This window comes from Piliocolobus tephrosceles, chromosome 4 (assembly GCF_002776525.5).
Source record: "Piliocolobus tephrosceles isolate RC106 chromosome 4, ASM277652v3, whole genome shotgun sequence".
Lineage (NCBI taxonomy): Eukaryota > Metazoa > Chordata > Mammalia > Primates > Cercopithecidae > Piliocolobus > Piliocolobus tephrosceles.
Window position 1 is genome coordinate 108,386,339 of NC_045437.1, and position 16,133 is coordinate 108,402,471.

General features: G+C 41.0%; 1 pseudogene; it reads right to left on the minus strand.

The window, feature by feature from the left end:
* Window positions 1–15,038: 15,038 nt before the first annotated feature.
* On the minus strand, window positions 15,039–15,929 carry LOC111542687 (annotated as a pseudogene).
* Window positions 15,930–16,133: the final 204 nt, after the last annotated feature.

A 16,133-nucleotide genomic window follows, 5' to 3' on the forward strand; every position in this document is an offset into this window, starting at 1 on the left:
GAAAAATAGCATCTGTTGGCTGATATTCATATATCAACAAATATTTGGGAATAAGGGCTGGGAAGGAAGAGGAACTTTCCTATTCTAATTGGCACAGTCTCTGAATCTGAACCAGCAGGCTCCCTGGAGATGAGATCAGGTGTGTGGTGGCAGCATGACCACAGTGGCTGAGAAAGAGCAGAGGGCTGCCCTGTAAATCCTTCAGGGGGTAAATGAGGGCCCAGGAAAAAACATGGAGAGTGGGTGGAGTAACATAATTGAAAACAGCTTGGAAAAGTGGGCCTATTTTTTTTTTGAACTAAAAATGAGTAAAGTGCCTTTTCAAGAACTGGATATAAAAATGAAACCAAGAGATAAAGAAAACTCACTATATTTAGTTGTTCACACACACACACACACACAGAGAAAGAGAGAGGGAGAGCGTGCGCGCTGATACAGTAGCCATGCCATACGTTAAGAAAATCTTGTCCTCTTGTACTTTTAATAAGTTGTCTGGTTGTGCGATGACCCAGTGCTTGGAGATGGGGGGGGGGGCAAGAGGCTTCCTGACCCGCTAATAGAACTTAAGAGCCTGTGGACCCATTTTACTGGAAAGCAAAACTGCTGGGGGTTGGGGTAGGCAGTGTGGCCTCTTCTGTCTGCAAACGCTGTGACTTTTTTTTTTTTTTTTTTTTTTGATTCGGGGTCTCGCGCTCTGTCTCCCAGGCTGGAGTGCAGTGGCCCCATCTCAGCTCACTGCAAGCTCTGCCTCCCCGGTTCACACCATTCTCCTGCCTCAGCCACCCGAGTAGCTGGAACTACAGGCACATGCCACCACGCCCGGCTAATTTTTTCTATTTTTAGTAGAGACAGGGTTTCACCGTGTTAGCCAGGATGGTCTCGATCTCCTGACCTTGTGATCCACCCACCTCGGCCTCCCAAAGTGCTGAGATTACAGGCGTGTGCCCCTGCGCCCGGCCACGCTGTTACTTATTGAGGAAAGCACTCAGAGCAGAGAAGGGAGAAGGACACTGTCCCAGCTGGCCAGGTTAGCTGAGTCAGCCTTGGCAATCTGGACAGCTAGTGTGGTAGGCCATTTTCACACCCACTTTCTCACCTGACTCTCATTTCCAGTGAGATCAACGGGATCCAGGTAGCAAGTCACTTGCTTAATCCATAGATTTGCTGTAATATTAATTGTTGTTATAAATTATACCAGTCCCCTTATGTAATGTATCTTATTTAACTATTATAATCGCACATGTTAGGCTTGTTGTATATATTCTGAGCAATAAGCAATTCCCCAGAGTGACCAGTAGAGTAATTCAAACCGGGTTCTCTGGGTTCAGAACCCACGCACTTACTTCTCTTTATAATGCTGCTTCTAAGAGCACAGCAATATAGGCTTTCACTGCATTCCGCAGAGGGGGCACCAGTTGTGGGAAGAGATCAATGTCACAAAGCCACGGAAATCTGTTAAGGACCATGCAAAGTCAATGATAATTTATTTTGAAATGTCACATAAAGGAAGAAGGAATTATGTGAAGAAGGAAAAAAAAAAAAGGTCCTTTTAGAAATAATTAAGAAGGGCTAATACTTACTTAGCACCTGGAAAATATGAGTTTATTTTTGTTATGTTAATATACTCATTATTAAAGCCCAGTTCTGCACTGGAAAGTCCAATAGGTTGAACAGGCTTTGAAAAGATGAATCCAGACAAAAACCACTGATTTAGTTTTATAAAATTGTATTAATTACCATTATAATGAGAGAAAACATGTATAAGGTTAGAAGGCAGCAAAGTGAATCTTTTCTATTTGAAGAATTAAATATCCTTAGTACACAGGGATTATCCATTATCTGCAAATATGTTACTAAATTTTCTTTTTGTGCATCCACCCTTTTTTTTTCTTACAAAAACTGTCACAGATGTGGTCTTAAAATCTCCGCAGGGTTCAAAAGAAGCAATATATTTTTCTACTCCTGCAATGTGAGCCAACCATCAACAGATGAACTAAACCCAATCACTCCATTCCCTTTTTTATGATATTAGCATACTGGTAGATTAGCAACCTGCTGTCGATACAGTCTATCTTTGTTCATTGGTTTAGTCATTTGGTCAAAAGTATTTCATGAGCTTCTAATATGTCCCAGGCACTGGAAACACAGAGACTAAATAGTGGTCCCTGCCTACATGAGCTGAATTTTGTAGTGTAGGTGCATGGAATAACAAAGAATTGAGATGATATTTTGAAATACTATGAGAAGTCCCCTTCTTTCTCGGAAAATCTTTTTACTTTGTGGTCTTTTCACCATTTAACTAGGCAGAGAAACTTAGGCTGATTGCCTCAGAGAAGAAAAGACACGAAAGAATCCAGCCAGAATCGAGTCAAATTACTGGCTGAGAATATAAAAAGAAAGCCTGGAAAGCTTTAATTTCTAAGCGCCTGGCCTTTGGGGGAGAGGAAGTGGAGCTTATCTTTTGTTTTATTTATTTTATTTCATTTCATTTATTTTATTTATTTATTTCATTTATTTTCAAATTCTAAAACCTTGGCTCTGCCTCAATAGAATAAACCCCGAAAGACTGACCAGTTTCTACCAAAAACCAGGGCATGGGGTTGAATGTATAAAATGCTTTCCTACCTCAGAGGAGAAAGAGCCTTTCTGCATTGAGGGAAGAGCTTTGAGAAAGTTGAGAAAGCAGAGCTAAAGTGTTGAGATGCAAATGTGGGGTCTGCTGAAACCTCTGCATGGAGGCTGAGGAGATGGAAGGGTGCCACCTAGAAACATTTAGGATCTGAGAATAGAAGATGCCCTGCTTTCCATCTGGAGTAGCCCTGCTGGCCTTCTGTTTGGTCATTGCCTATGCCAAACTACATGTTAATATTTTTAACATTTTCCTTACACTGGAGAGTTTCAATGGGTTTTCATCAGGGGGTGTAATATGATGTGACTTGTGTTTTGAAAGATCACTGAGTGAAGATTAAGAGGATAGACTGGAGGAGGAATGCCCAGCGACTCATAGAAAAGCTTGGAAGCAGTGGTACAGACTTGAGGGGACGGCAGCCCCAGCTGAGAAGTGTCAGGACTGACTCAAGTTCACTTCTCAGGGAGAGAAAGGAGAGAGATTGTGGGATTGCTCTCAGATTGCTGGCACAGTAGACTGAATGGTGGTGCCAATAACAGGTAGATGATTCAGGAGAAGGAGGGGGCTTAGGAAGGGAGATAACGAGTTCGGTTTTCGTCTAGATGTGCTACGAAATCTTAAAAGTCCTTGAGAAATTGGAGAAATGTGAACTGGTTGATAATAAGGTAAGGAGGATTTGAAGCTAGTGGAATGAATAAACCCACTGTGTTTATTAATGAATTGTGATGCCTCTCAAGGGAGGTCTCTGGGTTCTACTGGAGGGCTCTGCCCTTGGCCTATTTTTTCAAGAACTTGGATGTAGACACAGAAGATATGCTCATCAAATTGGTGTATGATGCAAATATTGAAGAAACAAAGATTACAATAGATGACAGCATTAAAAATTCAGAAGGCTGAAGCAATTGTCTGAAAATAACAGGATGACACTTAGAATAAATATAAAGTCTTGCATTTAGGTTTAAAACAAAATGAATGGCACAGTTACAGGATCTGAAGGCCTGACTTGGCAGCAATTTGTCCCAACAATTAAATCAGGATTTTTGTTGGCTTAAAGTTTATGATGAATCAACAGTGTGATGCAGCCACTTAAAGGCAACCCCCTCTCCAGATGTGATGAAGATGAGTTTAGAAGACCCACTTCCTAGCAAAGTTCCCGCAGTTTTTCAAAACTAAATGTTTTTTAGAATGAAAAGAGTTTAAAGAAACCACAGATTAAAAACCAAGGCTTTTGGTCATTTATTCCAAACACACAAGGTAGAGAATTGCTCTCACTTGGTGGCTTTATGTCCCTGATTGCATCAATTCATCCAGAGACAACTCATGCCCACTGAATAGACATGTGCTTTCCTGCATTTTCCAGGTCCTTTCAGCTGGGTTGGGACCATGTGACAGAGTTCTGGCAGATAGGAATGAGAGCAGAAGTGATATGGCACTTCTGGTCCTAGGTTCCTAACTGTTGTTGTGTCTCCCTTCTCCTTCTTCCTCCTGATCAGAAGAACTTGAAGTCACATGTTGAGGTGCTGGCAGACGAGATGGAGAGAGCCTTGACCCCTGAGTCACTGGATAGTAGAGAGCTCTGCTGACCCACATGACTTCACATGAGCAAGAAACAAAATTTTGCAGTTATTGAGCCCCTGCAGTTTAGGGGTGTCTCTATTGTTGCCACTAGCATAACCCCCCAGGCCTAATAGCATTTATCCTTGAACATCCCTGGTTTGTCCTTGAACATCACCTGGCAAAGGTGTAGCAACGGCTTAGCCCTTACACTTCTCTACGAGGAACTTCTGAGAAACTCTGCTTGTGGCCCCAGTTTGGAGTTTTTTGGTGGATAAATAATGTACTCGCACACAAAACTGATGGAACTCAATTTTAGTAACATGCCAAAGAAAACCACTCTTTTGGTCCACAATTCCTTTATATTAAAAAAAGTACCAATTTATACTAAGGCATTAAAAACATTTATTCATAAAATATAACATACTTTGTGAATTGTCCCAGAGAATGTTTTTATATTGATTCAGGGTTTTGACGGACCGTAAGGTACCTTCCAGTTCATTAAGTAGAGCAGAAATTATAATGTAAGTAAAGTGGAGGAAATCTTAGAGGTCATCTAATGCTACCAAATACCAGACTTTATAGAGTAGGAAATTGAGCCTGAGAGAATTTGCGATATTTATCCCAGGTTTCTTTGATCTCCTGAATTGTATTTGCAGTGTTCTTCCCAGTATATTGTTTTAAAATTATAGTATTTAAAAGCAAACAATGACAACAACAAAAAACCCGCTTAACTCTTTTTACCTTGCAAGGAGCTGATTCCTTTCTCCTGAACCTCTTCCATCATTATAACTCCATGAAAGGGGATAGGAAAGTTTCCTCAGGAACAAAGAGAGGAAAGAAGATGTACAGCAGATGGGAAATCTGTGCAGGCGTAGAGCCTGCATTATTTTCATACTACGTAACCTTTCCTGGTCTTTTCCCTCTTCTTCTTCAAGCCTTTTTCCTGTCACACACATACACACACTACAAAATCTTTCTGGAACAGATACCTTATCTTCTTTCTCATTACAGTTTAAACTTAGTCTAGGACAGTGATATTTTTAGTTCAATTGAGTTTTTATAAACTCTAGTTTATCATTTTAACCCCAGAGCATCCTTATCTCAAGGATCTTTCCCTATTCTCCACCCTCTAGTTTTAACCCTTTCCTGCAGAGCTTGGAAACAAGCTTATTAGAATGATGATCCCTCGGTTAAACCAGGATCTCCCACAGCTCATGTCATCATCTGCCAGGCTCTCACACAGGGTAGCCAGAGGTAACTCCATCACGGACAGATGTCCAGCTTGTGCTCACCATATTGGGAAGCCCAGTGGTCCGTGCCATTGTTTACTTCTTCCCTTGTACCTTCCTGCCCAACTATTTGTTGCTTCAGTTGGCAATCCCATGGAATGGCCAGCAGGCCCCTGTGTTTTTCCCTTCTACAGTCAGGTCTAGGTTCATGGGAATCCCAAGAGTCTCTGCCACCTTTGACTTGATTCCATGAGAAACCAGGAGAGTGATCCTTGCCCTTTGGACATTCAATACCCTTCCTTGACTTTCCCCCAGACCCTTCTCTGTGCTCCAGGAACCCCATGGTGGGGCCACAGGCACCTGCAACCCTCCAGGAGGAAGGAGATGCCAGTCTTCCCTTTGTACCATCTGCCATGTGCCCGCATTTCACTAGAGAAGTCCTTAAAGACCTCCACCTTTGGAAAGTCAGGAAATCAGTTGACTTTTACCTCCTCCCACAATAGAGATGGGAGAGAAAGGGACACTTACTACTTTAATAATAATAAAACCAACATAGCACTTGCTATGTGCCAACCACTTTACAAACACTCTACATGATAACTCATTTAATCCTCATAATGACTCTAATGAGTAGGAATTCTAAAGAAAGTGACTCTTTTGTTTTGTAAATACTGAGGTAGGAGAATGGTGAATACTGCTTCATAGATTCTACTGAAATACTCAGTATTACAGCCCTAAGAGGATTACAGTCCAAGTCCTTTGGCTGTCAGTTTAGAGCTGTCTCCAAAATTACGTGATCACCAGTCAGTAATCTCGAAGGAGTAGGAACGGGTGGTGTTCTGTGCACCGCACTCTTATGCTACAATTACTTTGCTGCTTACAGTAGGAGAATAATATGAATGTATGCATGCCGGTTTACATCTTTTTATTGTGCTTTTTAACTGTAAGAGTGATACACGCTGTAACAAATTCAAACAAGAAAGAAATACAACAAATGAAAAATGATTTTTGGTTAGTCAGTTGCCTCATCCCCTTACATTTAACCACTTCAAACAGTTTGAGTGTGTGTGTAGGTTTTCTTTGTATATACTTTTCTCAGTGTAGATACAAGTGTATATATATAGATATTTTAATTTTTGTAAAAATACGATATGCTATACATGCTTACCTATATGCATATATATGCTATATGTACCTATGTGGCACAGGATCCTTTTGGTGCCACTTAGCCAGCCAGAAATCTCCGTAGCCATCAGCGCCTCTGCCCGGACTTCACTCAGGCCCACTGGGCTCACTCCACTCACTCAACCCAGCAGGCTGCTGTCAGCTCACACTACTGGCCCAGATCCTGTGCCCACCATGCTCTGCACTCAGTAGCTGGTCCGGGGATGCCGTCACAGGCTTCCTTCTTGGGCACTGGCATCTGGACAAGGGGGGATGTGGCAGTGCCCAAAAACTCGGAGATGCCAGCAACTGCAGAGCCCCAAGGGGTGTTAGAGCTTTTTATTCATTTAACGTAGCACCACATCAGTGCATGTAGATACATATCATTTTTTTGGTCATTTTGTTTTATTCCCTGGTATGGATGTTACATCAGTTATTGATCCATTTTCCTGTTGATGGTATTTGCATTGTCTCCCATTTTTTGCTGTTATAACAGTGTTACAATGTACACACACACGTACACACACACACACACACACACACACACACACGTCCTTTTCCCAGTAGACCCAGTACTTTTCTAAAATAAGTTCTGTAAGTAGTACTTCTGGGTTGTAGAATGTCTTTATTTTAAATTTGAAAAATTCTGCCAAACTGTCTTTCAAAAATGTCATACCAATTTACACATTACAGAAATTACACATTAACAAAATATGAAGGGGTTTATCTCCTTATCCACTTAAAAACACTATATGTCATCAATATTTTATTAAATTTTGCCAATTTAATAAAAAAACCTTTTCTGTATTATGGATTACATAATTGAGCATTTTTCAAATATTATTGATCATTTGTAATTTTCTCTCTAAAAATGCCTCTTCATATTTGTTCATTTTAATCTCCCTCCTTCTGACTTTGGTCTCTTGATATTGTTTTATAGGAGTATTTTAGGTATAATGGATGTTATCAGTGTTGCAAATATTTTCCCACAGTCCTCATTTGGCTTTTAAATTTGTTCTTATGAGCTGGTTTTTGCCAAAAAGAAGTTTTGACTTTTTAATCATTCCAATCTGTCAACCTTTCCTTTATGGACTCTGGGCCTCCCGTTAGACTTAGAACATTCTCCCCAATCCAAGACCGTAAAACTGTGGACAGTGTATTTATTTAGAGCATTAGATGACCAAATTCAAAGAGGCCACAGTAAGATAATTGATAGGGTGCCAAAGAAAATAGCCCAAAGCCCTGCTGAGGAATCTGCCTAGCCTTCCTTTTCCCCTCCACTGTACTTTTCCAGCCTGTGATTATTTGTTATGCCTCTAGGCAGCCCTAACTTTCCACTAAGTCCTCCTCCCTCCTCTTTTATTCCTGTGCAGAGAGCTGTTTGCTTTTCAGTTTTTGCTTTTTGTTTTCACAGACTGTGATGGCCAATAAGTGGGACCTTTGACCTGTACTTCTCCGTTCCTAGGACCAAATGCAGCTTTACTGACTATATGTACACCTTTCTGCTCTCCCGTCTCTGCTTTCATCTTCCCCCTTCCTGGAGTGAGCAAGCAAGGGAGCCAAAAGCAGACTCTGACACATCTGCCCTGGCTTGGCTCTATTCCAATGGGAAAGTTCGATGTTGCAAGCTTTTAAAAGTCGCTCACATTTCCCTGACTTACCGTCATGCAGGCTTCCTTGACTTCCTTCTAATTCAATGCGGACAAAGAAAGCAAGCTGTTTGCTGTAGCCTGGGTCCTGAGGGAACCAGGCCCAGGCAAATGGATAACCTAGAGCCATTATCAGGGGCCCCTTGTTCTGCCCCTTCTGTCTCCAGCCCCCTGCCCACCCAAGGCTGCCCTTTCTTTCTAGGCAGGGGCACTCTATTGGGGCACAATCTGATACACAGTTTCTCTCCTTGGTAAGATCAACCACAGTCCAATGTCAAGGGTAATCTTAGGAGGATTTTTGCCCCACCGCAGTCTCCATCAGCATCCAGTATCTGCTGTGTGTGTTTATTTAAACATACTCTCTAAGTAAGAGCAGTATGCTTTCTATGTGAATGTGGTTTCCAGACATGTCCCCCAGCAACCAGAGCTCCATTTGTCTGCCAAACCTAGATCCCTCTTAAGTAGCTATTTGGGAGCCACCCCTTCTCCCCAACTTCCCAGGTATTTATGGGGGGCAGGGAAGAGTGCAGGGGATGGAGGGCTGAGGCAAAGGGCTAGGATGTTTGGTTTCAGTGAGGAAGGCCAGCCAGTGGAAGACTGACTGACTGGTACCTCAAACTCACCCTGCATGGGAAGGCGCCTCCTCACAACTCTGTCCTGGAGGAACAAAGGTCCCACTTCCCTTGGACCTTCGCTGGGGTGCAAGATCCTGCCTCATAACGCTGTGCTTGTTGTAGTTGAAATCCTGTTAAACGGCAGAATTTCCAAGAACACCAAGGCTGTCTTGTGATCGTACTGTGAGTGATTTTATCACTTTCTTTCGTTTTGGCTATCCATGTTTTCTGATGTTAGTGGTCTGATATAATCCTAAGTATTGCTTTTAATATTAAAACAAGGTTTCATTTTAACTTTTAAATGTTATCCTCAGGGAAGCTCTCAAAATTCCCAGGTGAGGGTTAAAAGAAGTGATATGGGTATGTAAATGAGTAATAAGGCCCCGAGATTTAGGAAGCCCTGGCTAAATGTCAGTTATCGTTATCGTCATTGCTATTACCATTCCTGAGCGGAAATAAGTTTGAGGTGGAAGTGGAGAGTCAGCACTGAGTGAGGGGCAGACAGCTAATTCTAGAGTTAGATGGCACTTTAGCCACATTTACATTTAGGAACCACACAAAGTTTTCAACTAGTGAGGTTCCCGGGGGCATGAAGGAAAGTAATGTTTTGATGTTTTTGCCTGTGACCTGGGTGATAGGCAAATAATTCAGTAAAGAAATAACCTCTGTCAACATCAAACACTGAAAAGAGACTAGAAAAACTGAGAGTGTTTTGGGAAAAAGGGCAGAGAGAACTGACTTCCAAGGGGATCCCGAAGCAAAGAAAGATTGCTGGTCTGGAAACTCCTGAGAGATGTGCTTATCATATACACAGGCTTTTCTAAGATCATTTTGATTTCAAATATTATGTCCTTGTGCTTCGACAAATGTAGCCAAGGGTTCTGATATTTACATTAGAAAACACGACCGCCATATGTCTCCTTAAGCACAGGAAAACTCTAAATGATGCATGAGTCCCTCTGTTCAACATGCATTTTGAATCCTGTATGCCCCAAATATTTTGAAGTTTCCCTTCACTGAACGGAGTGGAGAAGCAGCAGCTCAGTGACACACGCGTTATTGAAAACCCATTTCAACCAGAGGATACTGTTGCCTCTGTGGCTTCATGCCTCAAGCTCACACACAGGGCCTCTGCTGTTTGGGGTGCCAGGAACCCCTCTAGGGATCCAAGTATTCAAGGCTGATGAAGATGATTTCGAGGTGACATCTGAAAAGGCTGTATGTATGGCATAAAGGCTTCCCTGTATGAAATCCTGGCAAAGCTGTTCAGCAACATGTGAGTGGATGGAGAAAATGGGAATTGAAGAGGGCATAGTGCCATCCATGGCAGAGCTGGCCATAGACAGGGAGTTGGAGACCATAACTCTCTCTTCCGTCTGAACTAAAAAGCTCCAAAAAAAAAAAAAAAAAAAAAAAAAAAACCGCAAGACTTGGCAATTTTAGTAAAGCACGACTCCATGTCTAACTGGTGAAATTTACTTTGTAAAAAACGAGATTTAAGATGATAGGGTTAAGAAGTGGCAACACAATTACTGGGACAAATGGCCACCGATTGCCTTCTTAATCAAACAAATTTGAACCTTGGGAGAAAAATAGGTGACCTATGATCTAAGACACTCCTTGTCTACATAAAGCAACAGAAAAACCTGGATAATTCCAGGGAAGAAATTTGAGTGCATATATTCATGGGTGTTGTCTTTATTTATTTATTTATTTATTTATTAATTATGTTTCCCGAGATGAGGTCTCACTCTGTCGCCCAGGCTGGATGGAGCGCTATGGTGCTCACTGTAACCTCAAACTCCTGGGCTCAAGTCATCCTCCCGCCTCAGTCTCCTATGTACCTGGAACTACAGGCCTGTGACACTACTCTTAGCTAATTTAAACATTTTTTTTTGTAAAGACAGGATCTCCTGATCTTGCCCGGGCTGTTTGAGTCTCCTTATGTTGCCTTTAACGTATATACTCATCAGACACTGATAAACGTAGAACCTTCCAGTATAGTAAGAGCAATGACAATGTGCTGTTCTGATTCACTGGAAATAAACAAAGGCGTGTGGCCGTTCACTTGATAATCTTTGCTTTTGAACCTGACCCGTGAATCTCCTTAGGAGCTGAACAAGCCCATTACAGTTCCTAACATCTCAATGAGCTCAGCCCATGGGTCTGAAATCCTGACCTAACAGTTAATCGCTCATGCTTAGTAATTTATTTAGGTTTCTTTCAGTAGAAGGAACACACAGAGGGCTCTGTATTAGTAGGGATTGTGGCTACATATCTACTAGTATTGCCCTGCCAGGCTGATTTCTAAAATGAAAGCATCCATAATTTTTCTAATGACAATATTAATGTTCTCCATGAAATTAAAACAAGAAGGATCTCAACTGATTTAAACATTCAGATAATTTCTCCTCTTACATGAAAGTCTGTAACGACATGTTCAGGATACAAAGACAGTGACCATTTTTGGTATGGAGTAAGAGATTCACTCTTGCATTAATTCATTCCTTCAACAGTATCTTGTGAGCATCTAACAGCACAGGTGCAAAACATCCCCTATTGTAAGAAACACTTAGACAAAGGAAGAGTTTATTATACTTGCAGTTAGGGCCATAATTTCCTGTTACCATATGTTAGTGATTTTCTAGAAAGGGACTTTTTTTTCTAGATTTTTAATACAATCTAACATTTAGGAAATGCTTTATTGTGCACTATGCACTATATGTGTATTTTCTTTTCTGCTCATAAAAATTGTATGTTGTCAGCTGCATTACTACTTCATTATGGATGAGATAATTAGGTATAGAGAGGTTAAGCAACCTTTCCAAAGTCATTCCACTAGTAAATGGCAACACTGGAATGCAAATGCAGGTGTGTCAGGCAGTAAAGCCCATGCTCCACTGAGATTCTTTTTTGGATCTATTTACAAAGAACATTCTCACATGTGATCTCAGGTAAATCTCAACCTCCCCTCCCATATTAAATACTATTAGCCTTATTTTACACACGAAACTAGTAAGGTTAACACACGTATTTAGGCCCATCAGCTTTTAAATGATTAAATTTTAAATGATTACTTTTTAATTTAATGATTAAAAAGTAAATCATTTTAAATGCCAATTATATTAACCGTTAGAATTCCTAAATATATTTCCACACGGTATATGTTAAATATTCGTCATCCAAGAAAATGTTAGTGTTCAATTCTAAAACAAAATTTTATCAACTCCTTTTCTGCATAAAGTTGCCAGGTTTAACAAATAAAACTACAGAATGTCGAGTTAAATTTGAATTTCAGATAAACAACACATGATTTGCATGGGACATACTTATACCAAAAAAAGTATCCATTGTTGATCTGAAATTCAAATTTAACCAGATTTAACCAGGCATCCTGTATTTTATCTGGCAACCCTATTTCTGGAAGATATATTTAATATGCAACAAATGAGAACATTTTAAGCTTTTTTTTTTTTTTTTTTTTTTTTGAAGACAGGGTCTCCCTCTGTTGCCTGGGTTGGAGTGCAGTGGCACTATCATAGCCCACTGCAGCTTCGACCTCCCAGACTCAGGCAGTCCTCCTAGCTCAGCCTCCTGAGTAGCTGGGACTACAGGCATGCACCACCATGCCCAGCTAATTTTTAAATTTTTTCTTAGAGATGGGCTCTCCCTATGTTGCCCAGGCTGGTCTTGAACTCCTGGCTTCTGGTGATCCTGCCACTTTGGCCTCCCAAAGTGATGGGATTACAGACATGAGACACAGTGCCCAGCCCTGAGCTAATTTTTAAAAATTAGAATACTATTCCTTTATCATCATCTAAACTTGAATTAAGCACATATCTGCATATGATGTCTGTCTAGCTGCTACATAAATGTGTGGTCTCTGCCTTCCCGGAGCTTACAGTCCCAGTCATTGGAATGTAAAACTAGTGATGAGTTGATAATTTATTGCTTCTAGTTTTTGCTGCTAAAAATTAATGATAGGAATTCCCACTTGAATAATGTTTGATGACTGGCACTGGTTTAAGATTCACAAAATCTTATGAGAGCTGTAGGTATTACCATTTTACATGTGAAGGCAAAGAGGCAAAATAGTTTCTTGTCTAAGGAAACAAAGCTAGGAAGGGGGAGAACAGGGGTGTATGCCACTTGATTCCAGACTCACTCATCTTTTCTCTATGCTCTGCAGTGCCTTAAAGCATCTCAGAGCAACAGGCCAGTCATAGACTTGGAGCACAAGGAAGATGCTGCCAGATAGAATGAATATCCTACCTTTGGGGACACCTGTATGACTGTACTACATCCCAGATAACTGTAGAGGGCAATGATTCTCCAGGGAAGTATCTACAGGTTGGCCTCAAGCCCCTCCGACTCTGTTAATGGAGCAGTCAGGGTTGGCTCTGGTGAACAACCTGGAAGGTAAGTTTTTTGGGAGCAAAAAGTAAGCCAGGAAAAAAATACAGGTCTTCTAGAAATGGTCTGCTTTCCATCTAAGGTGAGATTTTTCTAAGTGGGGCTGTGGTTGTTAATTTTATATGTCAAGTTGACTGAGCCACAGAGTGCCCAGATATTTGGTCAAACATTAGTCTGGGTGTTTCTATGAGGTTGTTTTTGAATTTCACATTTCAGTCGATAGACTGAGTAAAGTAGATTGTCCTCTGTAATGTGAGTGACCTCACCCAATCTACTGAAGGCCTGAATAGAACAAAAGGCTGACCCTCTCCCAAATGAGAGGGAGTTGCTCCTGCCTGACTGTGTTTGGCCTGGAACATCAGGCTTTTTTCTCCACCTTTGGGCTTGAAGTGAATCATTGGCTCTTCCTGGGTCTCCAGCCTTCTGGCCTTCAGACTGAAACTACACTGTCAGCTCTCCTGGGTCTCTAGCTTGTCAGCTGTAGCTCTTGGGAGTTGTCAACCTCCCTAACTGTGTGAGCCAATCCTCTCCAATCTGTATGTATGTATATATCTATATCTATATCTATATCACCCATTCATTCTGATTCTCTAGAGAACCCTGACTCATACAATAGGTTAATGCCACCTCTACATCTGACAAGGAAAGCAAATTGATCTTACCTCTGTCAAAAACCCAGAATGGCTTTCTTCCACAGCAGCTCACCCTGTCCTTTCATTACTGTGCATTACTTATTCAGTGAACATTTATTAAGTACCAGGTTTATAAGATACTATGAGAAGGTCAATGACCTGGTAGGGCATTTCAGGATAGTAGGGAGTCACCTATCCATTGCTTAGGTCAGAGGTTTTCAAACATTATTTTTACCAAGTCTATTTTTTTAAGTCTTACAAAAAAAATCATGTATAAAGTATATGGAAGGGGATCAGTTTTGATAAAACGGGCTGCCCTGGTGCAGGGTGGGGTGACATGGAGGCCCTCTTCAGTGCTGGGAGCTCCTTGCTCAGAATCTGTGTTGATTTTGTTTTCTCATGTAAAATGGAAGTTTATTGTATTCGCTTTCAACACCATTTTCTTCTTGAAAGAAAATAACATTTTATTATACAAGTTACACATGCCTACTATAGAAAACATAGAGGTACTCTAGTAAAAAATTACCCATAATCTAATCTTGTACCGGAGAAAACTACTAACATTTTCATATTACTGAAACACGCACATAAACACATTTATGTTTACATGTGTATTTTCATACTATACATAGACCAAAGCCCTTCTGAAAATAATTCCTTTCAGAACAATTAACCATATAGAATTGGATTACATCCTTTAATCAGGAAGTACTAGAGTAAATTTATTATAACTAAGGAACCCGACTTTTGTGTACAATAAACCCTCTATATCCACGATTTCCATATCTGTGCATTCAAGCAAGTGCAAATTAGAAATATTTGAAAAAACCACTATAATAAAAATTATATGAATTAAAAATGATATAACAACTATATACCTAGCATTTACATTGTATTGTGTATTATAAATAGTCTAGAGATGATTTAAAGTATATGGGAGGATGTGCATATGTTATATGCAAATATTAATCCATTTTATATCAAGGATTTGAGCATCTTCAGATTTAGTATTCACAAGGGTCCTGGAAGAAATTCCCCATGGATATGGGGGCATGACTGTATACATACCCGAGCCTTGACATACAGATAAATGTGTTCTTTTTTTTTTTTTTTTTTTTGTAGTTAGCTATTTAATGAGGTTCTTAAGACATTTAGAACATCAATTTGTGAGGATAAATTCCATTCCTCATGGCAAACACAGATTGCAGGTAGCCCTGGAGCTGAGGAACAGCTTTGATTTTTGGTAAAATTTGTGAGTCCACAGCTTTCTGATCAATCTTGCACTGGTCTGTAATCTCATATTTCTGTTTCTGTGTCGAAGATCTCACCTTCCTGGTGTCTGGGCTTCCGCAGCTGCTGCTTCTTGAAGTAAGCATCAGTAAGATGTTTTGGGATTTTGACATTGCTGATATCGATTTTGGTTGAGGTGGCAATGACAAATTTCTGGTGTGTTCTTAATAGAGGAACTCGATTGAGGACCAGAGGTCCAGTCACAAGTAACAAGCCACTAGGCAGCTGCTTCAGGAAAACCACCCTCTTGCCCCTGTGGCGTCCAGTGAGGATGATCAGAATGGTCCCCGGGGTAATGCTGGCTTGCAGTTTTCTCACGTGCTGACTGAAGGGTTTTTTGCCGTGGCTCAACAGCTTTTGAGGCACATCTTCAGTAGGATAATATCTAGGCATTTTGTGAAGTTTAACCACTCGGGTACCGCCGTTCTTGTCACCACCAACTGGTTTTGTAAGAGTTGCAAGAACTTTCTCCTCCTTTTTCTTTTCAACCTTGGATTTAGTGGCTGAGTGCTTCCTCTTGTACTTGGCCTTTCTGGAATACATGGCAGATCGGGAATACCTGCCAATTCCTCTGACAAGGACAGGGTTGCGGCTGCAATGGGGCTTCCCCTTCTTGGGCTTCTTAGCCTTGAGGTTACCCTTTTTCACCTTGCCACCAGCATCAGCCTTCTTGGCTTTGGATTTCTTCTCTTTAGTATCTGGCTTCTCAACTTTTTCACCCGCCATCTTGCAAGATGGGAAAGAGAACTAAGGTCTCGGCTTCCGGTCTTTTTTTTTTTTTTTTTTTAATTATATTTTTTGAGACAGAGACTTGCTCTGTCGCCCAGGCTGGAGTGCAGTGGTGCTATCTCGGCTCACTGCAAGCTCCACCTCTCAGGTTCACGCCATTCTCCTCCCTCAGCCTCCCAAGTAGAGTAGCTGGGACTACAGGCACCCACCACCACGCCCGGCTAATT